The sequence below is a fragment of the Raphanus sativus genome, unplaced genomic scaffold (genome assembly GCF_000801105.2).
Source record: "Raphanus sativus cultivar WK10039 unplaced genomic scaffold, ASM80110v3 Scaffold2973, whole genome shotgun sequence".
In the NCBI taxonomy this organism is placed as follows: domain Eukaryota; kingdom Viridiplantae; phylum Streptophyta; class Magnoliopsida; order Brassicales; family Brassicaceae; genus Raphanus; species Raphanus sativus.
The window spans coordinates 1-12,404 of record NW_026618280.1 but is presented as its reverse complement, the minus strand read 5'-3'; the positions used below and the strand labels follow the sequence as shown (position 1 = coordinate 12,404).

At 36.6% G+C, this 12,404-nt stretch overlaps 4 pseudogenes; 3 read left to right on the top strand and 1 right to left on the bottom strand.

The window, feature by feature from the left end:
• The first annotated feature begins 2,365 nt into the window (after positions 1 to 2,365).
• On the top strand, positions 2,366 to 4,387 carry LOC130506196 (uncharacterized; annotated as a pseudogene).
• Positions 4,388 to 5,126: 739 nt separating this feature from the next.
• Positions 5,127 to 6,640, top strand: LOC130506195 (F-box/kelch-repeat protein At1g51550-like; annotated as a pseudogene).
• A 512-nt stretch (positions 6,641 to 7,152) lies between these two features.
• On the bottom strand, positions 7,153 to 8,945 carry LOC130506193 (kelch repeat-containing protein At3g27220-like; annotated as a pseudogene).
• Positions 8,946 to 10,747: 1,802 nt separating this feature from the next.
• LOC130506194 (phosphoribosylaminoimidazole-succinocarboxamide synthase, chloroplastic-like) lies at positions 10,748 to 12,356 on the top strand (annotated as a pseudogene).
• The last annotated feature ends 48 nt before the right edge of the window (positions 12,357 to 12,404 follow it).

Here is a 12,404-nt window from a genome sequence, read left to right as displayed (position 1 = left end):
CTACAGGAACGTTGTATATTATCACAGCATTTTGAAATCATTCCTTAATTTAGTTATGCTTCTAATATACATTATATAAACAATTAAGATGTAACATTTGTACAGTTTTTTATTCTATGAGTTAGACTTTCATGTTGTTTGACTTAAAGTTTACCACCACTTTCGTGGATGAACACTACAAGATTTTCGATGGCAGTAATTTAAACAAGGATATTTGCGAGTAAATTGTCTACGGAAAAGGTAATCATTAAATTCATAATATTAGAGTGCAATGATAAAGGCTTTGATTGACAGACAATTGCACTAGACTTTATGATACCATATTCAATATTCGATAGTCATGTTGATTTTGTGTTCAAACAAAACTTTCCTTAACTTTGTAATGTAGTAACTGATATCATTGGGAATATTTTTATGTATTAGTATTATATGTAATAACTCTGTATATTCGAAAATGTAGAGGGCAACCGCCTTGGACCCTAAGGTTTTCATATACTATATATAGGTCCCCTAGCTCTCTAGACTTCATCACACCACAAATTATTCAGTAAACCCTTCTCGCGATAAGAAATGGCCGCTTTTGACTCACAACTGAAATCCTACAAGTCCATGTGGAGAATTAAGGTGAAGATAATTCGCCTATGGAAGCAATATTCTGCTCAGGGTGATGAGACTACAAATTGGTTTGGTTGATTCCAACGTGAGTACAAACTTGGTTTAATTCTATATTTTGAAGCAATCGTTTTTTTTATTAAATCTTTTAACTAATTTTCATTGGTTGTATTTTCAACAGGATATAAAAAGTCTGTGGAGAATTAAGGTGAAGATTTCGCTTATGGAACCAATATTCTTCTCAAGGTGGTGAAACTATCAAAAATGGTTTCATCAATTATTAGCTTCATTATATGTTTTATTTTTTCGTGTGTTCTTTTAAAGTTCTAACATTTCTGTTATCAGTGTATTTGTTTCTAGAGTGGCTTCAAGTTCATGACAAATGTTTAGTTATTATTTTTAATATAAAGTTATATTATGTTTATAAATGTTTAGTTAGGCAACATGTCCATCAACATGATATAAAGTCTGTGGAGAATTAAGGTGAAGATTTTGCCTATGGAAGCAATATTCTTCTCAAGATGGTGAAGCTATCAAATGGTTTCATCAATTATTAGCTCATTATTTTTGTGTGTTTTTTTAAAGATTCTAACATTTCTGTTATCAGTGTATTTTTTTATAGAGTGGCTTCAAGTTCATGACAAATGTTTAGTTATTATTTTTAATATTAAATAATATTACGTTATAAATGTTTAGTTAGACAACATGTCCATCAACAGGATATAAAAGTCTGTGGAGAATTAAGGTGAAGATTTCGCCTATGGAAGCAATAATTCTTCTCAATGTGGTGAAACTATCAAAATGGTTTCATCAATTATTAGCTTCATTATATATTTTATTTTTTCGTGTGTTTTTTTTAAGATTCTAACATTTCTGTTATCAGTGTATTTTTTTTATAGAGTGGCTTCAAGTTCATGACAAATGTTTAGTTATTATGTTTAATATTAAAATTAATATTATGTTTTATAAATGTTTTAGTTAGGCAACATATCCATCAAAATTAAGCCCTTATTTAATTAAATTAAGTATTTTCAGAATTAAAAATTAATATTAAATTAAAATTATGTTTATACATGTTTAGTTAGGAAAAATGTCCATCAAAAGTAAGCCCTTATTTAATTAAAATTCTGTTTAATATTAAAATTATGTTTAATATTAAAATTATGTTTAATTATTAAATTCTGTTTAATATTAAATTAATATTATGTTATAAATGTTTAGTTAGACAACATGTCCATCAAAAGTAAGCCCTTATTTAATTAATTAAGTATTTTTCAGAATAAAAAAATTATGAGATAAAATATAAATATATAATTTTATAATTTCAGAAATAGTATGTAGTACTATATAATCATGCATGAAAACTTTTTATTAGATATACCAAAACAACCCGAAACAAAAAAAAATCATAAAAAGAGGCAAATTTGAACTTTTTAAATATTATCAGATTAGTAAATAGTTTTTATGTAAACTAAAATCTTAACAGAATTCGTAAATAAAATATACACATTTTCTCTACAATTACATTATAAATGATTCCGGCCTAACTTATACAATAGAAAACATAATTACATAGATATCAAAAAAAAAAAAGATTGATCACATATAAATTTGAACCTACTATATATTATAAATTTTAGTTTTATACATTTACCGCTTGCGCAGGTCTTATCCTAGTTCCTGTATAAAGTTGTACTTTCAGTAAAGAAAGGCGTCTTGACGAATCTGCCATACTTTCCCAAAGAATCTTACCATGGAAGCTCTCTCTACTTCAGCACACATCTCCAGTGTTCCCGAGATCAAGCCTCTCTTCAAATCTTCGTCTCAGTCTTCGTGTTGGTTGCATAGTTCGCCAGCCAAGCGAATCCCCAAGCTGAGAACCAGGGATGGGTCAACTCACGGGCTCCGGATACAAGCTCTCTTACATAACGACCACGACCCAGACACCAAGTGAAGGTGAAGATAATCTTGCCGAGAAAGTAGTGAATTTAACTTCTTTCCTGGGGATATCTTCTCTTTGTCACAGGTTGATTGATTCTTTGAGTATTAATCATCTTCTTGATTTGGAGTTGGTACGCTTTAGCTAGTTCTGACAGAATATAATGCAGAGTTTGGATTGAATCAGTGAATCTTGTATCGATGTAAAGAAACTTGAAGTATAGGCTGTTAATAGCTGCTAATGTTTGTGTGTAAAAGGAAAAGCTTAGAGTGTAATCGATGTGGAGACATCACTTGCAGTTCCTCAGGGTGCTGGTGGAACCGAGCTGGGCTATTTAGAACTCCTATATCTGGTGGAGTTCAGAATGCTACATCAGCTCATGCGTTACCTCGTCCTGCGTTAGCTGTACGCAACTTGCTGGAGCAGGTTAAAAAAAATATTTGTCCTTAACTCGAACGAGTAAGATTGATGATGATTAAGTTTTTTTTAACTTACCTGTTTGGTCTTGTTATGATTAAAGGCTAGGTTTGCTCATCTATGCACAATGATGTCTAAAATGCACCACCGTAGAGAAGGGTACCCATTTGGCTCTTTGGTTGATTTTGCACCTGATCGTATGGGCCGTAAGTCTCACCTATACATTGTCTTGAGTTTGCTGGCTGAGATTATAGAAGCACATTTTCTTGAATGGCTTATTATTAAGTACCTTTTTTTTTTTTTTCCAGATCCAATATTCTTACTTTCACGTTGGCCATCCACACACGAAACCTCTTGGCTGAACCTAGATGCAGTCTCGTTGTTCAGGTAAACATTGGCTATTCATGTTTCACTAAAAAAAAAAAAATCAAAAGGTTCTCTCTCTTTTTTTTTGGTCTGTGATGGGGATTTGCGGCAGATGCCTGGATGGAGTTGCTTATCAAATGCAAGAGTGACATTATTTGGTGATGTGTACCCATTGTCCGATGATGAACAGGTCCGTATCTAACTAACTAGTTGCTGTTCAGTATAAAATCCCATCTGCTAACCGTTGCAATCTCCGATTAGTTGTAATAATACCTCTGCTTGTGTTGGCTTGTTAGGAGTGGGCTCATAAGCAATACATTGCAAAGCACCAACACGGAACTTCCGAGCAGTGGGGAAACTTTCACTATTTTAGAATGCACAACATAAGGTTTTGTTTCCACACTTATGTAGAATGATGAATGTTTGTATCCTATTTTACTTATTCACTCCATACTCAATGTGACTATTTTGGCAGTGATATATATTTCATTGGAGGGTTTGGGAACGGTCGCATGGGTTTGATGTCAAAGAGTATGAGGCCTTACAGCCAGACAAAATCGCTGTTGATGGTGGTGAGCAGAACCTCAAGGTGCGCTGCTTCGTTTTTCAAATCCTTTCTTGGTCCCCTTTACAAAACTCCAAATAAATTCTTGTCCTTTACTTTTTTTTAACGGTTTTACCTCTTTTGAACCTCTGGTAGGAACTAAATGCCATCTTTTCAAAGCCGCTTAGAGAGCTACTGTCTTCTGCTGAATCAGAGGTAGACGACGCTGCTCTCATTTCTATTGATAGCAAGGGATAGATGTACGGGTTCGTCAAGGTGCTCAGGTAAATTAAAAATAACATTGTATATAAAACAATTTGGTCCAGTTGATACACATAATCATGCATAGCGCTTATCTGTGTTTCTCTTCTCCGTGTGTTTTGTTTTGTCAGTTCAACATACAAAGGTTAGCATTTGAAGAAGGGCATGGTGTTGAAACGCTAGAAGAAGCTAAAGCTGCACTATGGAAAGTGATAGAGAAGGTCAAACTGAACTATTTGCCGAAATGACCAAGAACCTTGTTTGCATAAATAACCAAACCTCCTTTTCTCTATGTTTTTGTTTGGCCAAAATGAATGTCAATCTGGAACTACGGGATTGAGATCTGAGTTTAATTAATATTTGGGGTTTTATTGCTTTTAAGTTCGAAATTACCAAAGCCGTTAGGCCCCGGAGGAACAGCCAAGATCCTAATCAAAACTGAACTAAAAAATAAATAATACAGATCCGAGTCATAAAATACATTCATATAGAATGTTTAAAACATATCCCAATCTAAATGTAAAATACTATTAACAAAACTAAGTGGGTATTCCGAAAATAAATAAAAAAATCCAAAAGAACTTTTTTTAAAGGACTGATTCAGTGTGAAATCTAAATAACTATTTTAAATATTTAACTTGATAAAATATTTTTAAATATGATTAATGAAACATAAATAATTTTTAGATTCGCAATGTATCTAAACAAAGCTATAAAATATATAAAACCGGATTATAATTTAAGAGACTAAACTAAAAATCTAAAATCCAAAAGAAAAATCAAATTGAAATACGAGCACATACCGAAACGTCCAAAGCATAATAATTATTTGTAATTACTGCAACTTCACACGACTTTTGTCAAAAGAGGAACGATTGGTTTCTAGTGTTTTTTTACAGTCCCCCTTGTCGGCTCCGTGACGAGAGTAAGAGATCCCCAATCTTCTCCTTCTTCTTTCCTCTCTTCCCTCCTCCTTCTTCATCTGCTGCTTGATTCAGTCAACCTCGATGACGGAGATCGCTTCCACCTCCTCCGGCAGAGGCCACCACCAATCTCCGCCGGCGCCGATAATGAACTTAGCCGACGACCATCTCTTCACCGTCCTCCTTCTCCTCCCCGTGGATTCAATCCTCTCTTTCTCAGCCACCTGCAAGAGGTTCCGTAACCTCGCCTGCTCCGACAGCCTCGGGAGTCCTTGTGGCGGAGAGAGTGGGGCGTCATCTGCTGAATCGGTGAAGTCATCATCGTCTTCCACGTGGATGGTTATGTTTCAAGAGAGTGTGCAAGCTTGATTCCGTCTCTTGTCACAGAATCTCAAACCTAGACGTGATGATGATGATGACGTGTCTTCTTCGTCGTTGCTACTACCGTTACCTAGAGCTTCACACTCTCTCAACTTCGTTACTGATTATCTCGTCCTCTTCGGTGGTGGCCGTGAAGGAGGTCTGAAAGTTTTTCCTTTCCTTTTGTTTGAACCTATTGTCCTCTTATGTTTCTTTGTTTCTTACAGGACGACATCTTGATGATACATGGACGGCTTACGTTGGAGAGAGCAACCACAAGACGTTGAAGTGGAAGAAAGCTGATTCAGTCACACCCGGTGGAGGTTCGGACACACCTGCGTGGTCATAGGAGACAGCCTGGTCTTGTTCGGAGGGATAAACGACCGTGGAGAGCGGCTGAACGACACGTGGATAGGTCGAGTGGGTTGCCACGCGGAAGCAGTTTCTGTGGAAGCTGCTGAGCGTCGTTGTGGGAGCTCCGAAGCCTCCTCCTCGAGGAGCTCACGCCGCTTCTTGTATCTCGGAGAAGACGATGGTCGTGCAAGGAGGAATCGGGTTGAGCGGAGTGAGGCTGGGGGACACATGGATTCTCGAGCTTTCGGAGGATCTGAACTCGGGGACGTGGCACGAGGTCGTGTCTAGCGCCTTGCTGCCGCCACGGTCGGGGCATACCTTGACTTACATAAGAGAGAACCAAGTGGTTCTGTTTGGAGGTAGAGGGTTGGGGTATGATGTGCTTAACGATGTTTGGCTGTTGGATACTCAGGAGCAGTGTGTGAACGTTGGATACAGATATTCTATGACTTTCAAGACTTGGAGGAAAGTGCATCGTTGCCGAGGGTTGGTCACTCTGCGACGCTCATATTGGGAGGTCGATTCTGATTTACGGAGGAGAAGATACGTTTAGGCACAAGAAAGACGATTTTTGGGCGTTGGATGTCAAGACCATTCCTTCTAAAGGTCTGCAGGTGGATGGAGGAGCGGTTTGTTTGAATGGCTCCAAGGCGTGGAAAAGGCTTGATGGTGTGTCTTATAGACCCAAAGGGAGGTCTTTTCATCGGGCTTGCGCTGATAGTTCAGGACGGTATGTGTATGTGTTGGTGGAATGGTTGATGGTCTGAATCTTGCTGTAACATCAAGTCTTAGATTGAGAATGAGCTTTTCATGGTGGAGCTTCTTTTGGCTTGTAGGGGGACCTGGACTATTTTTGTTCTTTGAATTAAAGGGTTAAGAAACCTACAATAACATTTAGTATTGGGTATTGTTGTTGTGCTGAAATGTCTGATCTATATGGTTTTCAATGCAGACATTGTTACCAGTTTTTTTCTACACTTCAAGTACATAATTTAACATATGTATAAACTTATGTGTGTATTGGCTTGTTGTTAGATTCAGCTCAAAGCTGGGTTGTGAAAGAACAGATTTTGCTACATGAGGTCTTGTTACGCCAGTACATAACTGGTCTTTTGAGAAAAACGTTTAGTGATTAACGAGAAACACAAGTCAACTGTGAGATGAAGAAAGCACACAAAGAAATGTGTTGAAAAATTGAAACGTTCTACATAGTTTGTGTATTTAGTTTACAATATACAAATTCCCCATCAATATAGAAGATAGAGACATTGTTTTGGTGGAGTGGGATGAGTTAGGCTCAAAGAATATGAACTTCAAAATCTGTTGTGACTTTGCATTACTAAGAGGGAGATAGATATTTTTTTTCTCTTACATGATCATGGATTCAGTATCAGTTTGGTTCTCCACATTTCTGCAATTTACCTTGCGCGGTCCAGGATCATCAGGACCTTTGTCTCGTTGCCCCGAGGTAAAGTATAACTGCCCGTCCAATAACCAACCAGCGTAGTCTTCACACGGTACGGCAACTTTCCAATCACATACCATTTCTGCAGAGAAAATAACATTAAAAAAACTCAGCTACTGTTCACACTTTCAACAGGCTAAAGAGGGTCTTGACCATGTAGGGAGATGGCTTTTTTCTTACCATTGTATTCAAGTTAAACTGGAAGATTTCTCCGACAAGAACCATCTTCTTGGTTTCAGGATGCTTCTCTGTTGTCCCTCCAACGATCACAATGGAGTTGTTGACCACCTTCCAAGCAAATTCAATGTGCGAATCCGGTTTAGGCATCGGTGGCATAACTTTCCACTTCATCTCCTCATCCAGCATGTAAACATCACCGAACACCACCTTGAACCACCAAGGCGAAGAAGATAAGGACACACACACACACACACAGCGTTCATAAAATTAGCAAACACTCGGAGAAGATACCTCCAACGGCGTGAGCATTTGAAGATGGGAGATCCTGGTTTAGCCATGAAATCACCTTTCTTGACCACCAATCACAAAAAGCCTGTCATCCACTACTACACATGCTCTACACTCACATGAACAGAGCCAACCCTCAGATCAAAATTAAGGAGGATGCATGAATCTATTAAGGAGCCTTTAATAATAGAAACCTGTGAGGTCCTCCACGAGGGATAGGAATTTCACTCCTCCACTCTTTCTCCAACGCTTTGCCATCTTTAACAGCGATACTCCAATGTTCAAGCCCCGGTGTATGCCGATTCTCTTTGCTCCCCACCCATCACGTGGAGTCTTACCTCTCCATAGCTGAGTAGCTGGAGCATACCTGAAAATGTAATTAAACACTTTTTCTCTTAAACATCTTCTACTAACATGAAATGATGAACAGAGAATAGCAGCAATCACCTAGGAACTGGTAAGGAATGAAGTCACTCCAGGTATTTGTATCAGTGTCAAGCACAAATGTCTTAGCCGTAGGACCTCTGCATTGAGGACCATACTGACCAGTGACGACGTAGATGAATCTCCCATCAGTGACCATCCCTAAATGAGAATGTGCCATCTCCTTAGGCATATCGATCTTTCCTCCCCATTTGTTATCCACGAAGTTGTATACATCAACATGCGAATGCACCTGAATTTATTAAAACATATCATCAACTCATCATTGAACTCCGAAACAGAGGAATGCTACTGATTTGATCTAAAGACCTCTTCTTACGAGATTAATGTTGCTGTAACCAGCGAAGACGTAAAGAAAGTTTCTGATCTGAATAGCAGCTCCGTCAAGACGAGGCACAGGCGAAGCTGACATCTTCTCCCAATGTAGCTGAGGAGCAGGCAGGTCTTGAAACGTTGCAGAAAGCTTCCTTTCTCTACCATTATCGTCCTTCTTCTTCTTCTTATTGCCACTATCTTTCTCCTGAACGAGAGCATCATCATTAAGCTGATTCATCTAATTGTAAGAGAGAGATGTCAAAAACAAAAAAAAAACAGAGCAAAATCGATCAGTTACAATGGGAGGAGTTTTCCGACAACGGTGGTGACGGAGGAGGGAGGGACAACATGGCGGAGGAGGAGAAGCGATGAGAAGAAGCCCAGAGGAAGTCGGCGATGAGTCCAAAGGCTAGAAGAGCGAGGAATGAAGCGAAACACAAGCCGCCCGCAACTCTGCTTTCCCGCTGCCTTCACCATTATCTCTCTCTCTCTCTCTCTATGTAGTCTCTAAATGGCATCTCGGTGGTGAAGGGTTTCACGAGCTTCAAGCAAAGGTTAAACCTTTGGATTCAGTCGAGACACAATGGTGTTGGAGAGAGGTGACGGATCTTGTGATCTCCGAGAGGAGAGGACGCGGTGGGCAAAAAGCGAGTTTTTTTTTTTCTTTCTTCTGTTTAATTATTAACTTTTGACGAGATTTATGAGACCGTGACAGATAATACTTTAAACATGATTGGGTTTGATTTGGTTTGGTTTATTTATTTTCGAGTTTTCGTTCTAATATTTTATGAAACTTTATTTCTTGTCCAAAAAAAATTCAGCTGTTTCAGTTTATATAGTAAAATTAAAAAATTATTAATATCTTTAACAATAAAGTCCAGTTTCTATACGATTCTTTATTAAAATATTTTAAATGTTTTATTTGAATAAAAATATTGAATATTTTGGATTATTTGGATCAAAACTAAGTAATTTTATTTGTTAAGATAAAAATAAATACAGTTAAAATCATTTAAGTAATTAGGTCAAAAATATTAACTACTTCATTTTTCAAGTATTGAAATTTATATGTAATATTTAAAAAATGTTTAGTTATTTCAGAACTAAATTAGTTAATATTTTGGATTTTATAATAAACTGTATTTCATATGTTGGACTCTTTATGGTAATTTGGTTCTAGTTTAGTTTTATTTTTTCATATATTATTGTGAATACTGGTACGGTTTCGGTTGGTTTAGTGTTGGTTGGTTTAATAGGTAATTTTTATTTTGCTTTTTAAAGCTACACTAATTTGAAGGTTGACGCATGGCAAAAATGCAGTTTCAAAAGAGGTCAACTAGTTCTGACAATCTAGTTCTTGTTTTTTCTCTTCTTATTTTACAATTTCTTTTTTATTATAATGTAATACATTCTTTCTCTAAAACATAGCCGTTTTCGTCATAAACAATTTTCTCTCTAGTTTTTGTTGCATTCAATAGACCAAAACATTGTGATGAAAAAGGAACGTTATTGATTGGTTATTGGTTTTGTTCTCTTCAGATATGGTACAAAATCTATCTTATACGTTGTCTACCCAAGATTATGGTAGAGCAAGCTAAAAGTTTTTTTTTTGATTGAGGCTTAGAGCAAGCTAAAAGTTAATATGATTGTGTTAAGAGATTGGTATTTACACGTGAATTCAAAATAATGATGTTATCATAGCTCAATACTATTATGTGCATTGGATAACTGTTACTATATTCTATATACAGAAATAATAATATTAAATGTACAAAAGTAGTACCTTTCTCATCTTTAGTATGCTAATCATGTTATTCTTTTTTGTTATATTTCATATAGTAAGGGAAAGAAGTTAAACTAAAAATCTCCATTTATACGAATAGATTATTAGTGTGGATATAGTAAAAATAAATTTGAAAATGATGAGATGAAAATATGCTATTATTAGCTCAATACTATTATCTACATCAATAGATGGGAAACCTAGATGAGGCCCTAGTTGATGCCCAGAGAGCTAGTGAGTTATCTCCTGCCTCTGTTGAAGCTTCCATATGTTTGAGAAGACTAAAGCACCTCACTCGTTGATGTTTGACAAGACTAAAGCACCTCGCTGGCTGATGAACAAACACGTTGATGTTTGAGAAGACTAAAAGCACCTCGCTGGCTGATGAACAGACACGTTAAAGACACGTGGAATCTTTTTTTTTTAGGTTTAGACTTGTGTCTCTCTCTCATTTTTAGATTTTGTAATAGGCATTGAGAAAAAAAAAGATTTTGTAATGGGGTTGACTTTTAACATTCATAGCAGATTTCAGATGCAGTCGTTTCTTTTCCAGATAAAAAATAATGTTGTTATTGCAAAAAAAATGCTCTGTTTTCTCAATAGAGTTTGTGTGGTTAGTATGTTTTTTGTATCTTGTTGTTAGATGCTTCTGTATGCAGCCTCTGTTTGCTTGAGTTCTAAAACTTTTTCAAATAATGTTTGGTTGTTGGGTAGTTAGAGGATATGTGACTGGAAGTACTGACACATCTTTGTGGACGGTATACAAGAAAGGTGTTAGGAACTATTGTGGGAATGTTCTCTTTGATGGTACTGTTTCATTTGTTGCCTTCTTCGTCAAGTGCATGTCAGAAGATACATCATGAACTGATTCCTGAAATTTGTAGGATTAGTCTGCCAGATAATATTACTCACACCAACAACTAAGGCTGAGGATCATGATGTGCCTTGCCCATTACTCCAAATGAGGTCTAATAATCTGTTACAAAATTGCTTAGTTCTGTGCTGCTTCTTAATCGGTGATGATGATGACTTTGCTTGCAGATAGTTGAAAGGGGATTCATGACTCAAGCTGAATTTGACGAAGCAAGTATGAAAGCTTTGATGAGCTTGTTTGAGTTGGCCAGGTTAGTTACAAAGCCATAAGCTGTTATGGTTTTAAAGAATCTTATTATGATTGAGAGACCACAAGAAGAAACCAGATTCTTTATATATTTTTTTACCTTGCTTTAATACTCGAATCGTGTGATTTGTTGGAAGGTCTTTTAGATTTCTAAATATATTCATATGATTCTTCAGCGTGTGGCCAAGGAGCATGGACTGATACTGGTGGACACAGAGTATGAGTTTGGAAAAAGTAGCGATGGATCCATCTTATTGATTGATGAGGTTAGTTAATAGGGACTTTTTCCTCCTTGTATCCGTAACATCCCTATTTGAATGCACACAAATCGTTTAACTGCCAAATTTACTGATAAGAATCATCTACTTGTTGTATATAAGATTCATACCCCGGATTCAAGCAGATACTGGCTTGCTGGTCTTATGAAAGAGCGCTTCCAGGAAGGTCTTGAGCCTGAAAATGTTGATAGGTCAGTGTATTTTTTCCTGTTTTTATGGTTTCTTATGCGTTTGTTCATTCACATGCTCACTCTTCTTCTTTTTTTTTTTATTTACACAGGAGTTCATAAGATTATGGTTTTTAAAGAGAATTGCAATCCATATGAGGACGAGGTTATGCTTACTACATCTTCAGAATGTAAATTCCAGCATTTTATTATGAGAAAACTCTCTGCTTAAGTTGTTGGTGTCTATATTTTTTTTCAGGTCCTCCCTGCTGCTCCAGCAGAAACTCGTTAACTGAATTAGCTTGGCGGTTATGTTTTTTTTTAATATCTGTAAACTCGCATATAAACTTCCTTGACAAAAACATTAAACGTGTACAGAGACTGTGTGAGATTAAACATTTTTTGATGGACACTGTTAGCTTTCGCTGGTAGTATTGGTTTTAAAAGAACTGATGGAAGGTTAACCGGTGACTATGGCAGGTACATTTTCTTGTATGAAACTATAACTGGAATCAAGAATTTGACATTCTTCCTACACAGGTATGATCATGTTCATCTCAAAGTCTTTTCACTTCTCATCTTTGTTGT